General features: G+C 42.4%; 1 protein-coding gene and 1 non-coding gene across 3 annotated transcripts in view; one reads left to right on the top strand and one right to left on the bottom strand.

Moving 5' to 3' along the window:
- Nucleotides 1-22,054, top strand: part of igsf21a (immunoglobin superfamily, member 21a) — a 247,871-nt gene that overhangs the window by 91,600 nt on the left and 134,217 nt on the right. The window lies entirely within an intron of this gene.
- trnav-aac (transfer RNA valine (anticodon AAC)) lies at nucleotides 9,080-9,152 on the bottom strand. The gene has a single exon. It is a non-coding gene; the product is annotated as a tRNA-Val (tRNA).

Here is a 22,054-nt window from a genome sequence, read left to right as displayed (position 1 = left end):
TCCAGACAGGGTTGCCTGGGCAACTGGAATCTGTGAGTAGAAAAGAGAGCAGGCTGAGTGTACGCACAGCACACTCCTGTGGGGTTTTTGGAGTCTCACTCCCTGCTGTTTAATCCCCGAGTGTAAAAGTGTTAAAAAAAAAGAACTTCTTGTCCTGTCGATGCTCTGTTGTATCTAATAGACCTATTTAAAGAACGTGTGCAGAATGAAGCATTCATGTCTATCAGTCTATCTATCTATCTATCTATCTATGTTGCAGACTATTTACCTAGTAAAAAAAAAAGTTGGACCATGGACAGATCCCTATTGTAAGGTTGCTTAAAATCCCTCCCCAGGCTCTGTCCATGGTGCTGTTCTATGTTCACGTTGCTACCAACACCCTTTAACTCTCTTAACGCATGTTGGAGAACATTTTGTGGGAAAAAAAAAAAAACCTTGTTATTGAGAAACATGCTTCTCACACACGCATGCAAAAACAGGACATGTGGACAATCATTAATGGAGAGATGTCAAAAACGGGGCTCATACATGATGCTACACGGACAGCGCACCAGAGCGGTTGGGGTTAAGGCACCTCTGCAGTACTCGGGGAGTGCCCTGGCGCCTCTCCAGCGACCACACCAACTTTCACATTATGGTCCACTCCTGGACTTGAAGTGGCGACCCCCCGGTTCCCAACCCAAGTCCCTGCTGACTGAGCTCCTACCACCCCAAAGCAGTGTTTCTCTCAACTCATGTGCCCCCCCCCCCCCCCAGGACCCACTGACACTTCCTCAATGACAAACCAGGACAGCCCAAGTCGTCCACATGTTTGTCTTTATTAGGGACTGTTTTGGTTTCTAATGCTGATCATGTTTTGATGGCTTCATGCTCCAGCACTTCACTGAACACGACAAACAGAGGTTTTTCTTTTTTGTCCTCAGTCTTAAAAACCCTACATTTCGCCATCCTAACTGGCAGCATCATCTTCCCTTGTTGTTAAATGGCCGATAGCCAGTGGTATTAACGGCACCGACTGTCACCTACTGAGTATGAATAAACAGCCGTAATACACATGATGGATAATTTAAAACAAAAGTGCAGCATAGACTTTTTACCACAACTTTCTTTCTGGCACATATCCACTAAAAAAAAACTTTGTGACCCACTTTTGGGTTCTGACCCACCTGTTGAGAAGTGAGCATACAGCCTCATTCTTTGGTTAAACGTCTGATTTCTCGTCCATCAGGAAATAACTTTACACCTCATGCTACCTTTAAAAGCAGTACACAATAAACACTTCAAATTGTCTTACAAACTGCCAGAAAAGAAAAATTAGACAATCATTAAAAAACAGTTGTAAACATGTTCAGCTAAATGTGTAATCTGGGCACCAACTGGTATAAATATATAGATATAAGTATTTAATGTTCTTCTTTTGCATTAAACAGAATGTGACATTTTTCTCTTCTTTGGGGAAATAACAATTTGTGTTTCAAGAGAGCAATCTGCTGTGTAATGATAATCCATTTTGCGCTCAACAGCCCAAGTAATTACTTCCTGATGTGGTCATTGTCTCCTGTAGTGTTCTGTCCTCGCCCCAAATCTCGTTTTATTTTAGAGGATACTTCAGTAAGTGAGCTCTTTAACGCGCTGCATTAATTGTAGAACATCTACAATTAACTCACTAAACAAACCATTAACAATCACAGAACAGATAAACGATAAAAATATTCAATCAAACTAAAATGGAAACATCCAAAAGAAATCCAAGAATATGACATCAAGCGCGAAAAGAAACACAATTAAACACAAAATATTTAAATAACCTCAGATTTGTAACGGTGATGTTATCTGCTCTGCATGCCTTTCAATGTTATATAGCTCTGTAGTCCCTGACTACAGAGTCTTATCTTCCCGACTGACACAGACTCACCTGCCTGTCTCTCCTGATCGAGATTGATTTAGGCTCAAAGTTTGCTCCATCTGTGTTTGGGCACAGCCCTTAGGTGCCCTGGAAACCCCACCAGGGGTGCTGTGGTGGTAAAATCCATCCACATTCGTTACAGTTAAACATTGAATAGAATTTACAAGAGTTGTCTCTCAGTTCTCTCATTTCCCTTGGAACAGAGCATTAAATCTGTTTTGTTTAGAGGTGTTTTACAAAGAATACGTAAAACAATGGATGTGTAGAGTGTCCTGGCATCAGCGGCAGCTCCAGACCTGGAAATTGTGTCCACAAAAATAGAAATCTGGCTGCATGAGATAAACCACCAGGATTAGTTTCTCCTCCGCCGTTTTTGTTTGAGTTCATATCGGAAGTCTCGCCCATTCTTAATTTGAATTGGTCAGTGAGGAAGAGGTGACATTGACGAGCACAGTGGGGATCCAAAAGTTAAATTAACTTCAACCGAGAGCTCTGCGACAAAAAAAAACTGCCGATGCCGAGTGCTGAAAACGCTGAACCACAATTGTTATGTCTTGAAAACTGATGCTGCCAGAACGTGTTAGTGGACACAAGCCTTTCAAGAGGACAGCTGAAGAGAGGCATGAAATGTAAGGATGAGAGAGAGGATGTCTGCGTCACCAACCGAGCTAAAACAGCGCCCCCAAACCTGACTTTTTTAGGAGATAAGATAAAAGGACAAAAAAAAAAACTAAAGTTCCAGATGTTTTTGGGGGGAATTTCAGAAATTTGGTGGATCCTCTTTGACTTATCCTCCTCCCTCTGCTGCTCTCACTCTTCTGCTGCGCTCACATCGATACGTCAAGTAAGATCGAGTCAATATATTATTCAAGAAGGGAGCGTAGATTGTCAAATTTTGAAGAGAAGGGTCGGCCTTGTGAATGGCTCATCATTTTACGACTCCATCGGTCTGTGACTTTCATCACCCAGAGCAAGCAGCTGGCTGAACTATGTGCCACAGTTGATAACCTTCCACAGATGATAGCTGTCTACCCTCTTTTTGTAGGTAAAAAAAAAGGAAAAAGTGTACTGGCCCTTTAAGAAGAGGCACAAACCTCTGTCATCTGTATTAGCCTGCTGCTCCGTGCCGAATGTGCTGCCCCAAGGGGAATGGGAGATAAGGTGATATGGATCACTGCACCGCTACCGTCCTCTTTGAGGATGCCACTAGGGCGTAAGCAGCCTGTTATACATGGAATGATAATTACACACTTCATGTCAGCAAACTGCAAGATGAGCACACCCCTTTTATCCACCACTGCTAATAGCAACAAAGGGACTGATCATTGCTGTGCCCGTTTGAGAGCGCAGCCTGCTAATGGCCGGGACGCTGACGACAATGGGGTATTTTGTCTCCGTGCTGTTAACGGTGAATAATGCCTCCTCATTGTTAGCGTCTCCCTGAGATCCCCAGGTATCTATCAAAAGCATTCTCTGTATCTAATTAATTTGGTAATTCAACAAATGATTATGCAGAAAAACTCTCCGAGAGATCATTTGTTTTTTTCCCCGCTGACTCATTTTCTCCTTATGACAATGGGCTTACATATATGCTAATGGTTACATCATCTCCTTTATGCTAAACGTGAGCATCAGGGTATTGTGTCGTTCACGCATCACTACAGAGCTGCACATTGTGTGTTTGTTTATTGTGCTTATCCTGAAATTGGCTGGATTACGATCATCATGTAGGAATAAAAACTGTGCAATAATTAAACATCAGTTAAAGTGAGATAAAAGTTGATAATTAAGATTTCAAAATGCTTGCTTCATTAACAACCGCCATCTGGGGGACGATTTAATTTTCCGAGGGAAAGTTATCACTTGAGCTTCACTCTGTTTTTTTTGTTTTTTGTTTTTTTTTAACAGGATTACTGTAGCTCCTCCAATTTTCAACATGTCTTGAAAATTCATAATCTCCTGACGAGAATCCGACCAGATTTTTGAAATCCATTCTTACTCTCACAGAAGGATCAAACAAGAAAGTGATTACTTAGCGATTAGGAGTGGATCAGAGCCTCTTTTGTGACATTCGCATGAGAGGAGGGAGTCATTTCGATGCCAGAGCGGAGTCTTTGCCTCCACAGAACACGCTGTGCCGTCCTCTGGGGGCATGAAGGAATTGGAACAATGATTTATCTAGTCCTTTCTATATTTATTTACTTGTTTACTCCCTTGTCTATTGGGGTTTAAATAGACTGTGATGTGATACACTCCTGAAAGTGGAGAAAAAAAAGCCCACATACAAACAAATGACATAATATAAAGAACTGCTTATTAATATTGTACAAAAAAAAGAAGACCAAAATACATTTGAATTGATCATTGTCACAAATGTTGTATGTTTGATACAGACTAAGGTCCCGTGTCCACCTAGCATTTTTTCCAGGCAGAAAACTGCTGACTTTGCGCTCGGGAGTGATTGCATGAAGCGTTTGTGGGCTGAGAAGAAAAGTTCTGTGAGTCCGTCCTGTCTCTATGACAACAGTCTGTTGATCGACACTGCTCCGTTACTTTTTAATGCATGTATTTTAATTTAAATGGCTTTTTTCTCGATCTTGATGCTCATTCTACTAGCCTGTTGAAGGTCATTTCTATTATGTGTTAGCGATACTCAACTCATGGCTCTCGGGCCGCATGTGGCTCTTTTAAGACCTAGCCTGCTTGAAAGAAATTCACCTGGTGTGATAACAGAATAGAGGTATCATTTCAAAACGCAGATATTCTTATTTGAGTGTCTTTAACATACTGCTAATGTGTATTGTCAAAAAGCAGAAACACACAAAAAACAAAGCTACAGAAGAGGCAGAGTGGGATGTGAAATGTTTTTGTATGTGTGTGCGTGCACAAGTGAGTGTGAGAGAATGTGATTGAGAGTGTGTATGAGTCTGTGTTGACAACTCTTCTCAAATGCTTTTAGGAAAGAAAGGGACATTTTTGGATTGCTTTTTTTTGCTCTTGCAAAAATATTTTGTCTTCAATGTGGTTCTTGAATCCAGCAATGTTGGGTACCGCTGTGACGCTAACGGACTAAGATGTTCATTCTGGTCCAGCTGTGAGACATTGCGCCCCCTCCAGGAGAAAGTTGCACCACCCGCCACTGCAGAGTATCCTTCGATCTCCTTTGTGCAGGCTTTGGTCATTTGCAGTAAAAAAAAAAAAAAAAAAAAGTCCTTATGAATAGCAATAAAGGCGGCCCTGTTGCCTTTCAAGAACAAACAGGCCATATGTGATGAAACAAGCCTTTAGTAATCTCTATAAAACATCCATCTGTATACAAGCGAAGATAACGACCTGCTCATAGACATCATCTCTCAACTACAACCACGTTCTCGCGTTTCACAGAAAGTTTTGGGCCGACTGTTCTCTATTGTCTATCTGAATAACTAGTGGCCCAGAAGCTCTGCAGATATCAGATCACTCCTGACGGGGTACAAGATTGGAAGAACTGATGTATGTGTCAAAATGTAATTTAGCTTTTTTTTCATTAAAAACCTGTCAAACAAAAAGCACATCTCTGTCAGGTTGTGTCACTGGATTTATTGTTGCTTCATGAAGTGACCCTAAAGTTGATAAAGTCTCATAATGAAACTTTAGAGTGCATGGGGATATAGTCTGCACACGTTATTAGGAAAGAGGTAATTACATGCCAGCGTCTCCTTGCCTACTACTGCAGTTGCTTCATATGGCTCCAGTTATATATCTTTGCCTTTAAAAATAACGTAATGTCTTGTGACAACCATTTCAACATTTTGCATACTTAAAACTAGATGTATGTAAAATATGTGTTGGCTTGTTTCTGCAGCATGCATGCATTGACACAGAGCATTAATAGTGCATGATGTAATTTCAGTGTAGGAGCAGAAACCAAATGAGCAATATTTAAGATTATGTAGAAATAGGTCATCACAGCGATACTTGTGCATGTGAACAGTTCACTATCTATGCAAGCAGGAGAGAAACCTCTGCAGCATCACATTGGATAAACCTAATGGAGGAACATGAAGTAATCATTCTTTGACTGACACTATCTAAATGAGTCCAGGCAGTGCCAACAAGGCAGAGTTGTCAGGAAATATTGATTGCTTTCTTCAAATTTAGACATCATCACTTAGTACAGCATTTATTATCCATCCATCTTTTTCTTTTTTTTTTTACTTCATTGTCATCATGGTGGCAAATCCCAGCATGCCTTTTACCGCAAAGAAACACCCTGGATATGTCTATGACAGGGATAATATGAGCAAAACCATGAAGACCGGGAGTTAATAATATCTGATTAGGGTCAGTACTTTAGGAGCCAGTACGCTAATGCTTTGGTAAGATCCCATCTGTATAAGCCACAGACTGTATGGACAATGAGCCACAACCTCCTCCCATTGTACAAAGTTGAAGCCAGAATACCATGGTGACCATTGCGTGATATATTGATTGAAATGTCCCATCTGTTAACATGGAGCAGTCAGACTTTATGACCTGCACTGCAGCCAGTCAACAGTGGGGGCTCTAGATCTTTTGGCTTCACTTCAGGTGAGATTTAATGCTGTCCATTCTTTATACAGTCTATGGTATTAGCCATCAAATCTGTAAAAAGTCATATGATCACCAATCTTTTCGAGAAATACTTGTAACTTTTCTGAGCCGTTAAAACGGAGTGTTTTATTTTGAAAATTAACCAGATGTTTTAATGTTGTTTTGGTGTCTGACTTCTGAAACCTATCACCTCCGCTGCCAGAACGGAGCGGAGTTGGACTGAACACACATCTGGTGGAAGTTTGCCGTTAGGCTTTTTGAGAGTGTGTTTGTGTTCACAAAATAACCAGGTCAGTCTTTCGATTGTTTTTTATTTTGATCCTCTCAAACATGGCTTCGACCCATTTGAAAAGAAGCCTGAGGTCAAACTGTCCCTTTAGAAAATCTCTCTCTCTGACAGCCCGTTTCTCTCTGGTAATCCATAATAAACAGTTCACATGGTGCAGCAGTTCAGACAAACCATAAATATTCAAAAAGTAACCTTAAAATTTAACCACAGTGCAGTGTTCACAATTAATGAGAAGCTGCGTATAAATATTTACAGATGCCGCTCTCTTTCCTGTAAATTACAGTTTGTTTTTCTTCCAACAGAACGATCCGTATTACGACTTTATGTACAAGAGGTAAATGTGCTCAGGCCCGGTTAGTCCTGGAGCATTGGGGGTGCAGTCCAGCGGGGGAATGGGGGACAATTGTGCTTAAGCACGGTGTGGGACAACATTGCTTAGTTTGGGTGCGCCCTAAGTCAGCATCGTTCCTGTGCTTGTCCTCGTTTTCCAAATATAGACTTAAAATCTTGTTGCTTTTGACTCAGTATCAGCCTTTGCATATATTATACACACTCCAGAACTTTACGACGACTTCACTGCCTTTTTATTTTTATAATTCTAAGTATAAATTATAAACACCTTCCATGCAAACATAGGGTCAAGTAATGTAACAGAAGGCCATACATACATTCACATACATACCTTGATGAGTCATTTTTGTTAAAAGATTAAACATGATAATGGAAGATTTGATTGCAGATATTTATGACATTTAATCAACACTTGAAAACGCCTAAACACAACCATGAAAATAAACAAACAATTTTATCCAAATTCAATTACTAAAAGTACATTTTTTATAGATATTTTTGCAGTAAACAAACTGCACGGCTCATCAGCAATCATTTGACTGATGCATTCAGTGTAAACATTCTGCAATCTGCCAGTTTACATCAAGTACTCTCACTTCCTCATTATGCTGATAAATCAACATAACCCAGGTTACATTTATTTTCCTACCGAACACATTTTGAAGGTTAATGTACATAAACAGTGTTGATGAGGGATTTCATTAAAAAAGATACAGCCATGCTACTAATGGCAATAGAAATTAATAAAAAATATTTATCTGTAATTATCTGTGCAATCGACAATATGGAGTATGTGAAAACAGGTGGTACAAAATATCTCAATTTAACCACTGACATGATTCATATTAATACAATAAACAGCCTGCAAAGGGTTAACATACAATACTCGACAGACTTGTTATCGACCACTGCATGCTCAGTTATTTTCTTTGCTCAAACGCAGGCCTGTCGGTGAGTTTAACTCTTTGAAGTTGCAGGATAAGCTACTTCCTCTTCTTCCTTTGAGACGTGACCTTTGCTTTCAGGCGGTGGTCAGAGTGTCTCTTGACTCGTCCATTCATTTATTTTTTTCCTTCAGCTGCTTTTCTTCTGTTTCATGAAGAACACCAGAGTTTCCCAAGAGTAAACCTCAGAGGAGAACCTCCGCTTATCGGTCATCTGAGGTTTTTTTTTAAGGTCATTCAGTGCAAACAAGGAGATGCTAAAGGGTACCTTGTTTGTCCGGATGGGATGCAAAATGGGTGCTACAGTATGAAACGTCTGCTTTTGATGACCTGGGGGGTCAACATATCCTTAAATATTTTGAGTAAGTGGATAGAATCAGAAACTAGGGAGAGAGAGAGATTGGGGGGAAAGACTTGCGGGACAGAAGCCACAGGTTGGATTTGAACCCAAGCAGTCCGCTCTTGAGGACTGAAGCCTCTTTTTTTTTTAACAAAGCCCTCTTTGTGAACTTCTATATATTTTGGGCCATTTTTGCCTTTATTGATAGGTCAGCTGAAGAGAGACAGAAATGTTGGGAGGAGAGAGGGGGTGCGACATTCAGCATAGAGCCGAGGTCGGATTCAAACCCAGAGACGCCTGTTATCCTCCCCAGAAGAAGAAGAATTTATACTTTATTGATCCCGCGAGGGGAAATTCGTTTTTACACTCTGTCTAGTAAACATGCTACACAAACATGAACTGAAATACACACACATGCACAAACAGGATCCTGTGGACATGCACTAATGGAGAGGTCTCAGAGTGAGGGGGCTGCCCTACGGCGGGCGCTCCTGAGCTTGTGGGGGGGGGGGGTTAGGTGCCTTGCTCAAGGGCACCTCGGCAGTGCTCAGGAAGTGGCCTGGCACCTCTCCAGCTACCAGACCAATTTCCGGACTTGGTCCGTGCCGGGACTTGAACCGGCGACCTTCCGATTCCCAACCCAAGTCCCTACAGACTGAGCTACTGCCGCCCAAACATGTTTCCGCCCGGTCTCGAACCGGGGACCTTTCGCGTGTTAGGTGAACGTGATAACCACTACACTACGGAAACTACCTACCTCCACCTGGAGTAATACACTCCAGGTGGAGTGTATTACTTTATTTAGCCACATCTTTAAGGTAGGGGCTTTTACACTAGGTACTCATGTATTTGCTGTTTTAAGGCAGTAAGAGAGAAAGCATTACTGCGCTGAAAGGTCAAAATTCAAGGACACTCTACATTCACCTCCTTCCCGTTCTCATGAACCAACTGTCTCCACAGTGTGTGGTTTCTTTTTTTATTCCTTTAAAGGAAAGATAGATCTGGCAGTGGTTAGAGGATGATTTCCCCACGCTCTCCCTCGTCTACCTGTTAGTGCTGCTATTATAAGGAAGGTCTACTGACAATCAAATGCATTTCTGAAACAGAGAAAGAGAGAGAGAGAGAGAGAGAGAGGAAGGGGGGGAGATGTGTGTGCAGAGAAACAGAAAAAGAAGGAGACGATGAATGAGAGGAGATGTTCTGTGGTATTGGCCCCTATGCATTTTTTGTTGTTGTCAGTGTAATATATTCCTTCAACTTATCAATGCAAAAAAATGTACCCTTTCTCCTTAAAGACCACCATTACAGGGTCATTCTAGGGGAAACACTAATTGATGCAAACTCCAACTTGAGTGCTTATCAACAGTGGGTTTTTTTTTCTACTTTTTGATTGTTTAGATCTCTTACCGTCTTTTCATGAAAGCTTGCAAATCCACATTTGGCTACTTCTGGTTCTCTTAGGAGAGAGCTTGTTGCTTTGGTGTTGTTTTGTCTGGCTTAATGTTAAGGAAAAGTCGATGTAAATGTCCCCCTCTGTACGGGTCTGCCTCTGCTCTGCATTCTTGTGGGACATTATTCATGACGAACTGAAGGAGAGGCACTGAAATATTTCTATTTGAGATGAAGATAACTTTATGATTTCAAAGGATCTTTCATTCACTGTGCAGGGAAAAAAGGGGTTTTATTGCAAGTATTCTCCATGGCTGCTGTTCAATTTTCTATCTGTCTAGATGTTAAAAGAGGATATGTGGTTGAGAATTTGGGGACATATGAGGGCAACAAACCACTGCGAGTTCAACTCAGGAGAATGTGGATAAAGCTCTAATTGTGTTTCTTTTTCTTTCAGCACAGTGTTATTCTACATAAACTAAGTATTCAGAACAAGACTGTCGAATGTCATCATTTTATCTCTTTTCCAGTGAACACCTCAGCTTGAAATATGCACCACTGTTCCATCAGTGCCTCAAACCTCTTCCACAGTTCCTGCTTCCTTGTACTCTGTAAGTGCACAGAGATGCTATGAAAGGATATTTCTGTTTCAGTGTGACAATTTGCCATAGAGGAGGCTTTCGGCACGGACATTTGCTCCCCGCTATTTCACACGAACAAGGGGAGCAGTTTAAGCGTTTAGTCGATTCAAGAGGGACTTCAAACTGGCCTGAATATGATCCTTTGTTCTGTGGAAATAAAAGAGACAAGAGGAGGTAAAGATCAAGCTGAATGTTCCAACGACTCTTAAGAGTAAACGAAACCCCCTTTTGTTGTGGGTGACATTGAAGTTGATTAATGTGCACAGGTTTGTATTCTGTGCAAAATGTTTGCTTTTCATGAAACGTAATCTTGAATGGTGTGTATACAGCACATGGGGCACAGCTGGGATGGCGTCACACAAACATTCCTCGACAAATACATGTGATCCTTCCTTTTCCTTTCTTTTTTCAGCTTTAGTTGGGGATGCTTCTCTTTTGTCTACTCAGCCAAGAAATATTTACCACATAGTTACCCCTCCCTATCTCTATTTAATTTCAGTAAGTTGGTGATCATGCCACTGAAGACATTTTCAGACATAACAAAATGTGTTTAAAATATCAAATTTAAGACATTTTATAACGGTACTGTCTCCATTGACAAAAGAGCCATTAAGTGAGATAAAAAAGTGTCTTTTCTAAATGTGGGGGGAAATTGTCTCCATATTTCTCTGCACTTACTTGATAAAATATGGCATGTCAAATATCAGCTTCTAAAACCTGTGAAAATGTGAAAAGAAATGAGTGATAAGCGGATACATCAGTGCCTGAAGCCATTTCTTTGAGTTTACCTTGAAATGCTTCATAGTCCCAGCGTCTGATTGAGCTTAGCTAAAGGGTAATCATCATAAAAACACTCTAAGTGACACTAAATAAATTGTAGACTGTATAAAACATAGACATAGCATCAGTGAAGTCACTCACTGGTTACTGAGGGGAAATTTTGAAGCCCAGGTTAGGTGGGCGCCATATTGGAAATGCTGTCTCAACCTAACTTTCTGTCAGCCTGTAGGAACAGACAAAGAGGTGGAGATATAACAGTTATAACATGCACTCTTGCAGTCATATCAGTCACGCCCCTAATAACTCTAAAAGAAGCCCACATACAGTGTGAGCCAATAAAGACACGAGCTCTTAAGACCAAAATCTTTTTTGTACCAGCCTGTAACCATGTTTATTTCTTCTGTCAAAATGGGTATTTTAATTTGGGGTGTGTATGTGACTGCAAATATTCAACCTATAAAAGTTCTAAGAAGCGACGTGACAGAGATGGAGCGGAAACAGTTCAGCTCACAGTCTTTGGTTCGGCCGTCTGAAGAAGCCTCGGTGAGCTCCAAGAATCGCCACCTTAATGTGGTGGAGGAGTTTGCGTGTCCCGGTGAACCCGGGAGCTGTGTTGTCGGGGGCACTAGCCCCTGGTAGGGTCTCCAATGTATGGAGACCAATGTAGGTCTCCATACATTGGAGCAAGCCACCTCGCCCGGAAGAGGGAAACTGGGGCACCCCCCTGGAGCCAGACCTAGGGGGGAGCTCGAAGGCGAGCGTCTGGTGGCCGGGCTTTCCTCCATGGGGCCCAGTCGGGCTTAGCCCAAACAACCACATGGAGCCGCCGCCCTGTAGGCCCACCACCCGCAGGGAGAGGCATGGGGGAAGGGTGCATGCAGAGCCGGGTGGCAGGCATAGGCGGAGGCCTTGGCATTCTGATTCCCGGCAGTGCAGACTGGCTCTAGTGACGTGGAACGTCACCTCTCTGGCGGGGAAGGAGCCGGAGTTGGTGCGGGAGGTGGAGCGCTACCAGCTAGACATAGTTGGGTTTGCCTCTACGCACAGTGTTGGTTCTGGAACCAAACTCCTGGAGAGGGGCTGGACGCTCTCTTTCTCTGGAGTTGCCCAGAGTGAGAGGTGCTGAGCGGGTGTGGGGATACTCACTAGAGCTTCTCTAATTGGAATCATGGCCTACATGGAGTCCGAGTGGTCCATGTTCAAAGCTTCCATTGTAGAAGCTGTGGCTAGGAGATGCAGCCAGAAGACCGTCGGTGCCTGTCATGGCGGAAACCTCAGAACCCGCTGGTGGACACCAGTGATGAAGGAAGCCGTTAGGCTGAAGAAGGAGGCCTTTCTGACTTGGTTAGCCCAGGGGTCTCTGGAAGCAGCTGACAGGTATCGGGTGGCTCGGAGGGCTGTGGCTTCAGTGGTTGCGGAAGCAGTTCGGGGAGGCTTTGGAGAAGGACTTTCGGTTGGCCTCAAGGAGGTCTCAAGGAGGTTCTGGCAAACTGTCTGACAGCTCAGGAAGGGAAAGCAGGGCTTGCCCCAGGCTGTTATCAGCAGGGGTGGAGAACTGCTGACCCGAACTGGGGACATTGTTGGGCGGTGGAAGGAATACTTTGAGGAACTGCTGACCTGAACTGGGGACATTGTTGGGCGTTGGAAGGAATACTTTGAGGAACTCCTGAACCCAGACAAGTCAGAGTCTGAAGATCCAGGGGAAGCCTTACCACTAACCTTGGCAGAGGTCACTGAGGCAGTTAGAAAGCTCCTCAGTGGCAAGGTGCCAGGTGTGGATGAGATTCGCCCTGAGATGCTAAAGGCTCTGGACATTGTTGGGCTTTCTTGGCTGACACGCCTTTTCAATGTTGCGTGGAAATCTGGGACAGTGCCTGTGGAGTGGCAGACCGGTGTGGTGGTTCCCATTTTCAAAAAGGGGGACCGGAGGATGTGCTCCAATTATCGGGGTATCACACTTCTCAGCCTTCCGGGGAAAGCTTACTCTAGGGTGCTGGAAAGGAGGCTCCGGCCGATTGTCGAACCTCGGATACAGGAGGAACAATGTGGATTCCGTCCCGGCCAGTTTGGCGACCTCAAAATCTTGTCTCTGCTTTTTGCAGATGGTTTTGTTGGCAACTGATCAATAACGACAGAGCGGATCGGCAGACCAATCAGAGCAGACTTTGCCCATGTGGGGTCTAACAGTGGGGGCTCAGCAGAGCGTAGCTGACTGACTCAGAGCGGAGAGGGAGCAAGGAGGAGCAGTACATGAAAACAGACACTTTTTTCGGACTTTAGCTATTGTGAACGTACAAAAGTAGGTACATAGATTAAATATACGAACCCCAAAAAGGGCATAATATGGGCTCTTTAAGGTTGCCTCCTGGATGCATCCCTTTAGAGTTCTTTTTTTCTTTGCACTTCCACATTGGCTTCATATTTCTCCCCTGTGGGATGCGGCTTGAAATAAACTCACAAAGGATAAAAGCAATTTTTTTTTTTTTTTTTTAAGTTTTTTAAGTCTTATCTCTTTTAAGCAAATTGGATACTTTTAAAATGTACAAATTCATGGATCTTCGGTTTGTATTTGCTTATTGTGTTTTCTTTTATTTGAGTGTATTAAAAATCTTGATGTGGCAATCTATAATATATGACACAATATGAAGCAATAGATCGAAGTATAAACTTTGGCTATTATAGTTGTATTAAGTGGGCATCATTTTAAAGAATATATGTAAATAACAACACAATATCCCAACACGACTTTATGGCCAACTGGGCTTTGTTAGGTCGTTTATTTTCTTCTGCAGGTAACATGATGTAGTGACATAATCAACAGACATGAAATCTGATGACTTGAAAGATGGAAGTCTTAACTCTCACCTGAACAAGAATAAAGTCTCATGCTTCTTTTTTAAAATCCATTTAAACAGGATCATCTATAAAATCGTCCTTCTCATGGCTTTTAGCAGGAGGTCTGTCTTCAAAGGGTTACATTTAAATAGGAAGTTGATGGCTTCGTAGGGGAGACTCTGTAATCTTCACAAAATTGTAATGGTTTTATTTATACAGTTCATTTTAAGTGACTAATGCAGATGTACAGACACAGTACTCCCAGAATGAAGAAACGACACTTTGTATAATGCGGTCCTGTACATTGCAATGCATAAATGATGTGTCTGAATGACCCACTCCCCAATCAGAGCCTTAATGTGGACCGGGTTCACTCATAACCACGGCAGCTCTGCAGCCAAGGAAAAACAATTAGAGAAAAGCCTCTCCTCCCCGGCGGCTTTAATGCGAGTGCAGAGAGATAGGTTTTGTAATAGATTTTTGTCCGTGTAAAATGAGATGCTGACCTCCAGGTCCAAGACATTCAAAGACATCAGAAGAGCGGGACAGCACACTCCCAGCGGGGCTAAAGGATATTCATCCAGGACATCATTCTTGGGCTCGGTGTGAGTCATACGACAGCTCCTCCTCATGGTAGTTATCGCTGGAGAGCCTCTGAGGGTGTTCAAAGTCCAGATTGCATCTATGCAATCAACTTCTTTTTTAAATGCCACGAGAGCGCCGCAGTGACACCAGCTCCTTCAGCCTCTGTACTGCTCAATTGGTTTGTTAATCATGTCATCTAGAAGAGTAACGAAGGGGCACTTTTTAACTTGTAAATCTTCTTTATTTGATTTTTATTGTGTTGAATACATTTGAAATCAAATGTCAGCACATACTGCGGACATTGGAAATACCATGAAGATAAGCTAAATTTGCTGCAAATGTATTTGAACATCTTGCTAATGTGGACTGATTTGCATTTCAGGGTGGTCTCACAATAGGGACTCGGGCCCGGATCCGAGTACACTTGACCCCAAAGTCCAGGTTATGATCAGTGTGAACACAAACGTACTGTACTCTGGTACCGTGCCCGAGTCCGCTTGAAGAGGTGGTCTCAGGCACGATTCATGCATGTGTACTTGAGTACGGTCCGCGGGAGATGTGAGCACAGCCGCGCTCAACCAGGAAGTGGACCACTATATGACGTCATTCTAAAAGGCTCCTGACGCTTCAAAAACGGTTGTATGCGTGCAGCACGTGCCCTCAGTCCGGGAGTGGTTGCTGTGGTTGCATCTTCTTCTTTCTGCATTTTGGCGGATTTGCAAACCAACTATGTGCATACTGCCACCTGCTGTATGGGATTGTGCACATACACAAGTGTACTCAGGCACGGAAAGATGTTACTAATGTGGACACAGACCAATCAATCAATCAATCAACTTTTATTTGTATAGCGTCAACTCATAACAAGTGTTATCTCGAGACACTTTACAAGAAGCAGGTAAAATACCTTACTCATTGTCTGTTAACATTACAAAAGAGCAGGTAAAAAGACCTTACTCATTGTTATGTTACAAAAAGCAGGTAAAAGACCTTACTTATTGCTATGTTACAAAGATCCGGCCTATCCATCATGAGCACTTTAGCAAAGCAGCAAAAGTTACAGTGGTAAGAAAAAACTGCCTTATTAAAAGGCAGAAATCTTCGGCCGGATCCCCGGCTCATGACGAAACAGTCTTCACAGGCCTAGACTGCGCCGGGCTTGGAAAGGGATAGGGGGAGAGATGTGATAAGATGCAGGAAGAGGGATAGAGAGCAAGGGGGTGGGGGGAGGTAGACCGTCCATCAGCAATCCGGTGGGGAGGGGAGGGGGTGTGGGGGGTTGTTCTGGCAGGCCGCCAACCCACGATCCGGTGGGGAGGGGGTAGTGGTGGGGTGGGGGTTGTTCTGGCAAGCCGTCAACCGACGATCTTGAGGAGCCTAGGAGAGCTCAAGAGCTCCCAGGAAAGTAGGTGGTTAGTGACTGAGATTTATAGATAGATACATGCAGTAATATGATGTACTGTATATGCAGAGAGAGAGAGAGAGAGAGAGAGAGAGAGAGGAGCTCAAGGTGCCAGTTCCCCCGGTAGTCTAAGCCTATAGCAGCATAACTAAGAGCTGGTCTACACCAGCACCAGCCCTAACTATAAGATTTATCAAAAAGGAAAGTTTTAAGTCTAATCTTAAAAATACAGACGGTGTCTGCCTCCCGGACCCCGGCTGGAAGGCGGTTCCAGAGGAGAGGAGCCCGATAACTGAAGGCTTTACCCCCCATAGTACACTTGGAGACTGTAGGTACCACCAGCAGGCCTGCACTCCGGGACCGCAACGCTCTCAAGGGACAGTACGGCACTAGTAGCTCCTTAAGATAAGATGGTGCCTGGCCATTTAGAGCTTTGTAGGTGAGAAGAAGGATCTTGAATTCTATTCTAGACTGTATAGGGAGCCAGTGCAGAGAAGCCAGGACAGGAGTAATGTGGTCCCATTTCCTGGTTCTGGTCAGTACACGAGCTGCAGCATTCTGGACCCGTTGAAGAGTCTTTAGAGATTTGCCAGAGCACCCTGACAAAAGAGAGTTACAATAATCCAGTCTGGAGGTAACAAATGCATGAACTAGTTTTTCTGCATCACTTTGCGACAGGATATTCCTGATCTTGGATATATTACGAAGGTGAAAGTAGGCTGTTCTTGAAACTTGACTGATGTGAGAGCTAAAAGACATATCTTGATCAAAAATAACTCCTAGATTCCTAACAGTGGTGCTAGATGCCAGGCTGATGTCATTAAGGACAGTCACATCACTAGAAAAAGTCTCTCTGAGGTTCTTAGGGCCTAGCACAATAACTTCAGTCTTGTCTGAGTTAAGTAGCAAAAAATTTCTGGTCATCCAGGTCCTAACGTCCTTAAGGCATGTTTCTAGCTGACATAACTGACTGGTACCATCGGGCTTCATTGATACATAAAGCTGAGTATCATCTGCATAACAATGAAACTGTATGGAGTGTTTCCTCATAATATTTCCCAGAGGAAGCATATATAATGTAAAAAGAATTGGTCCAAGCACTGAACCTTGTGGGACTCCATGGCAAACTTTAGTGTGCATAGAGGACTCATCATTAACATGTACAAACTGAGATCGGTCTGATAAGTAGGATTCAAACCAACTTAAAGCAGTCCCTGTAATTCCAAGCAAATGCTCCAGTCTGTACAACAGGATCCGATGGTCAATGGTGTCAAAAGCAGCACTAAGATCTAACAAGACGAGCACAGACAGAAGTCCCCTGTCTGAGGCTAGAAGTAGATCGTTTGTAACTCTAACTAGTGCAGTCTCAGTGCTATGGTGGACTCTAAATCCTGACTGGAACTCTTCAAATAAACTGTTGTCATGGAGAAAGTCACACAGCTGTTTAGCTACCACCTTCTCCAGGATCTTCGAGATAAAAGGAATGTTGGATATAGGTCTGTAGTTAGCCAGAGTTCCTGAGTCCAGAGTAGGCTTTTTAAGTAGAGGTTTGATTACCGCTACTTTAAATGTCTGTGGTACATAGCCTGCCAGTAAAGACATATTGATCATATCTAATATGGAGTTGCTAACTAAGGGAAAGACTTCCTTAAACAGCTTGGTTGGGATTGGGTCTAAAAGACAGGTTGACGGTTTCGATGCAGAAATAATGGAATATAACTCTGAAAGGTTGATTGGAGAAAAACAGTCGAGACTAATATCTGGTCCTGGAACTGTCTCTGCCGTATCAGACGTATCTGCACCAGGTAAGGGCAGGAGGTTACCAATTTTGTCTCTGATGTCTAGAACTTTGTTGTTGAAAAAGCTAAGGAAATCATTACTGCTGAGGGCTAGAGGAATACAAGGCTCAATGGAGCCATGACTCTCTGTCAGCCTGGCTACAGTGCTGAAAAGGTATCTAGGATTGCCTTTGTTTTCCTCGATTAGAGAGGAGTAGTAGGCAGCTCGGGCGTGACGTAGAGCCTTCATATATCTTCTATGACTATCCTGCCAGAAAAAACGAGATTCTACCGTTTTGGTCGAACGCCATATTCTTTCAAAATTCCGTGATGATTGTTTCAGAGTACGGGTTTCTGAGTTGAACCATGGAGCCACTCTCCGCCGCTTGACAACCTTCTGTTTCAGGGGAGCAATCGAATCCAGAGTAACTCTCAGCGAATCCACTGCACTATCAACAAACTGATCTAGCTGAGAGGGACTAAAGCTATCGTAAGAGTTTCCAACTGGGTTGAAACACGGTACTGAATCAAAAACAGCTGAAATAGCTTCCTTAAATCTAGCCACAGCACTATCCGACAAACTTCTAGAAAGCACACCTCTTCCAGGCAGAGGTAATTCTAGTAGGACAAAATCAAATGTAATAAAAAAAATGGTCTGATAGCAGAGGATTTTCTAGGAAAACTGTAAGGTTATGGATTTCAATTCCATAAGCTAAAACAAGATCCAGGGTGTGGTTAAAACGATGAGTAGGTTCGTTTACACCCTGGGTGAAACCAATAGAGTCTAATAGTGACATGAAAGCTGTGCTCAGGCTATCATTTTCAACATCCACATGGATATTGAAGTCACCTACAACAATTATTCTATCACTGCTAAGGACTAAATCTGATAAAAATTCTGCAAACTCAGATAAAAACTCAGAATATGGGCCAGGAGGGCGGTAAACTACAGCAACTAGAACTGGCTGAAAGGTTCTTGAGACTGGATGTGGAAGACTAAGAACAAGGCTTTCAAAAGAAGAAAAATTCAGCTTTGGTCGAGGGTTAACTAAAAGACTGGAATTAAAAATAGCTGCTACTCCACCACCTCGTCCGGTGTCTCGAGGTATATGAGTATTAAAATGACTGGGAGGAGTGGATTCATTCAAACTAACATATTCATCTCGACACAGCCAGGTTTCAGTCAAAAAAAAGTAAGCCAGCGGGGGAGAGCGGAGGGGGGAGAAACAATAGTGCTTAATGTGAAAACGCCCTAAATCTATATCTAGGCCTACATATTCTTTTTTTTTGTGTACATGCAATGGGTAATACCACAAATGCAAGACTGAAAAAACAAGCAAAACATGACGTTTGAGAACGAGAGACACAGTTTAAGCTTTTAATGCAGAAAACAAACAAACAGTAAAGAAGAGTAAATGATAAATAAAAAAAAACCTGCATATCAAAAATGTCACAACTTGCACCACTTGGTTGATTCACAAGTTTAAAAATATTCCCACAGCATGTTCCTTATCGATATTCATTCAGTCAACTCTTTTATTTGTCAGACTTCTTGCAGCAGGATATAAAAAGAAAAGAGTGATTCAATCTGGCCGACGACTCTTGTCTCATGCCACCTCTTGTTCCTCCTCCGTCTGAGTGCGATCAGATATGTTTTAATCTTAAATATTTTAAGGAAGTCTTAAGTGCTTTGTGTTGTCAAAGTTGTGAAAGTAGACCGGTGAAATGTGAATGACTTTCACTTCCTGTCCTCTTTAGCAGGGAGCCTGTCTGTGATATTGTTCATTTTAATTTTCTCTGTCCTCTCCATAACTGCGAGCTCTTTGTTCCCTTTAGGCTGTCTTTGACGATCAGTATCTAATGAAACCATTATAAAGTCCCCAGCTGTGTCAGAACTCACTCATTTTAAAACTGTACATCCAAACTGAATGTGGCTGCTCATGCATGCACAGGCTGCTGCTTTTTTAATGAAACGGTTTACTTTTTTAATTAAACTTTATACTCTGCACATTAAATGTAGTCTTTGTTGTTTTTCCTCCTTTCTCTGTTACTACTGTATAACTTTGGTCAGCTGGGCTTTTTACAGAAGTTTGATTGATTGGTTTATGTTGCGAGGTATTATTGCTTGCTTAAAATAGATTAATTGCACATGTTGTCTTATTAGCACATTTTTGTTTGCTTCTCCATGATCAGTGACTTGCCTCCTCATGCCAGTGTCTTAAAAATAAGCAATAACACATGAGAGGGAGAGGGAGTGACATTGTACTGAATATCAGCACTAATCAGAGCAGTGCAGATTTCTAACCTTGATTGTGATATTGCTTTTAAACAACAATTATGCAAGCAGAAATTAGAAGGAAAAAGTGAAAATCAACAACAGATTTTTTAACTCCACCAACTCAACTAGTTACACAGTTTGACTGAAACTAGTCTTGTTGCTAAGCAACCCAAACATTGTCCTGCACTCTTGCTACTTTATCAGTGTCTATGGTTTCCACAGAGCAGCTTCTTTGTAGAGTGAACCCATTTACTTCCGAACAATTGGGAGAATAACATATTTGCTTCCATAATCAGAAGAAAATCACAACTACACTTGCTTAATAGGTGAACTTTAACCTTTAAATTAGCAGCCTAAACAAAAAGTAGAGAAGAATGTGTGTTTGACCCTGCCTGCATGACATGATGCAAAGGTTATCTTTGCCGCTGCTCGCTCTTTAACAGCGTTTACACACTCAATGCATGACTAAGCATTTCTTAAGTGTTTAACTTGCCTTTTTTTCCTGAGCAGTGAGTTTGTTCAGTATATCAACAGCAACATAACTTTCTCAGCATTGTCTATAATATTTAGGCTTCCCAACACTCCTCTGTGTCCACAGACACAAAGCTTGTTTGCATACAGTATCTACAGGAGCTGACTCGTGCAGTGATTGGTGTCCACTTCAATATATTTCTCTAGATCTCCACTCGCTTCCTCTGCTTCAAAAGAACCAAATGAGATATGACAGTTGTTGTTAAATGTTCTTGTGCTGCACAAAAATCCCCAAAGAAGCTTTTAATTTGACACATTTTTACACTCCGACTTACAAAGAGTGCAGTGGTATTAAAAGCAACACAGACACAGCTATTACGCCGACATTTTCATACAGCGCATTTGGGCTTCTCTTTAGAGTATTAACGACATGTCAGCATGGGGTAGTATTACAGTGCTGATATGATAACCAAGGCATTTTGGGGTTTTATCATCTGAGGCACACACCACTTCACCCCCCCCCCCCCCCCATTCTAAACACACTTTGCGCTTCAACCCCCCTCTCATTTACAAATTAAACACTTTGTTTAATCTCCCTTTATCCTGATATGATCCGACCATTTAGAATCAAAAGCCAACAGAGTTATCCGTGTAATTTAGCTTCCCATGCTCTCTGTGTCAGGCTGCTGATGCTGCACATGTGCTCGGGCCTGATCGATCGGCCGCAGAGGCAAAGTGTTATGTCAGTGGTCCCATTAAACAAACTGAAGTATTGACCGTGCCGCTCACATATGGATTGTAACCCTGGTTAAGCGAGGGCTGCTTAGTGGACGGATGGATGGATGAAAAGATGAGTGATGGGGAGATAGAGGGGGAGATGGATGGATGGTAAAATAGATGGAGTTTAATCCTGTTTTTTTTTTTTTTTTGCTGCCTTTGTAATCCTCTACAGAATTAACTCAGGAGCAAAGCAGATGTAGTTAGTCAAGAGAAGTGTTCAGAATTATACTGATGAAAACATTTCCTTTATGAGGAAGAAAAAAGGAAAGCAAATCTTCCAGCTGCCGACGGGCAAATGAGGAGAACTTGATGGTCCTTGTGTGTTTTACATGTTTGCACATGTAGAAAATGAGTGTGCCCACAGCATATCTTTAAAACAATCTCAAAGAAAAGATGTATTTGTTCAGTTAGTGCACATACCTGAGCCGGAAGTCTCTTGTTAGTTTGAGGTGTGAAAACTGTGCAATGAATAAGGATGACAGATCCTGCTGCTAATGATAAGTAAGGTTCAGACCTCATAGAGTGAAACTACTTTGAGGTGTCCTACTTTGGATAAGAGCGTGTTTCAAGGCCTTGATATTTGGATTCACAAAACTCCGGGAACTTTTTTATTTGCAGCACTGGAATAGCTGCAAAAAAAAAAAAAAAAAGAACCATAGACTAGTCCCTGTAATTAGAATTTTCACAGGACACATTGCTGTCTGGTTTTCCCA

Source organism: Labrus mixtus, chromosome 7 (genome assembly GCF_963584025.1).
Source record: "Labrus mixtus chromosome 7, fLabMix1.1, whole genome shotgun sequence".
Taxonomy (NCBI): domain Eukaryota; kingdom Metazoa; phylum Chordata; class Actinopteri; order Labriformes; family Labridae; genus Labrus; species Labrus mixtus.
Note: the sequence above shows the minus strand (reverse complement) of the source record. Positions and strands in the feature narration are given on the sequence as shown.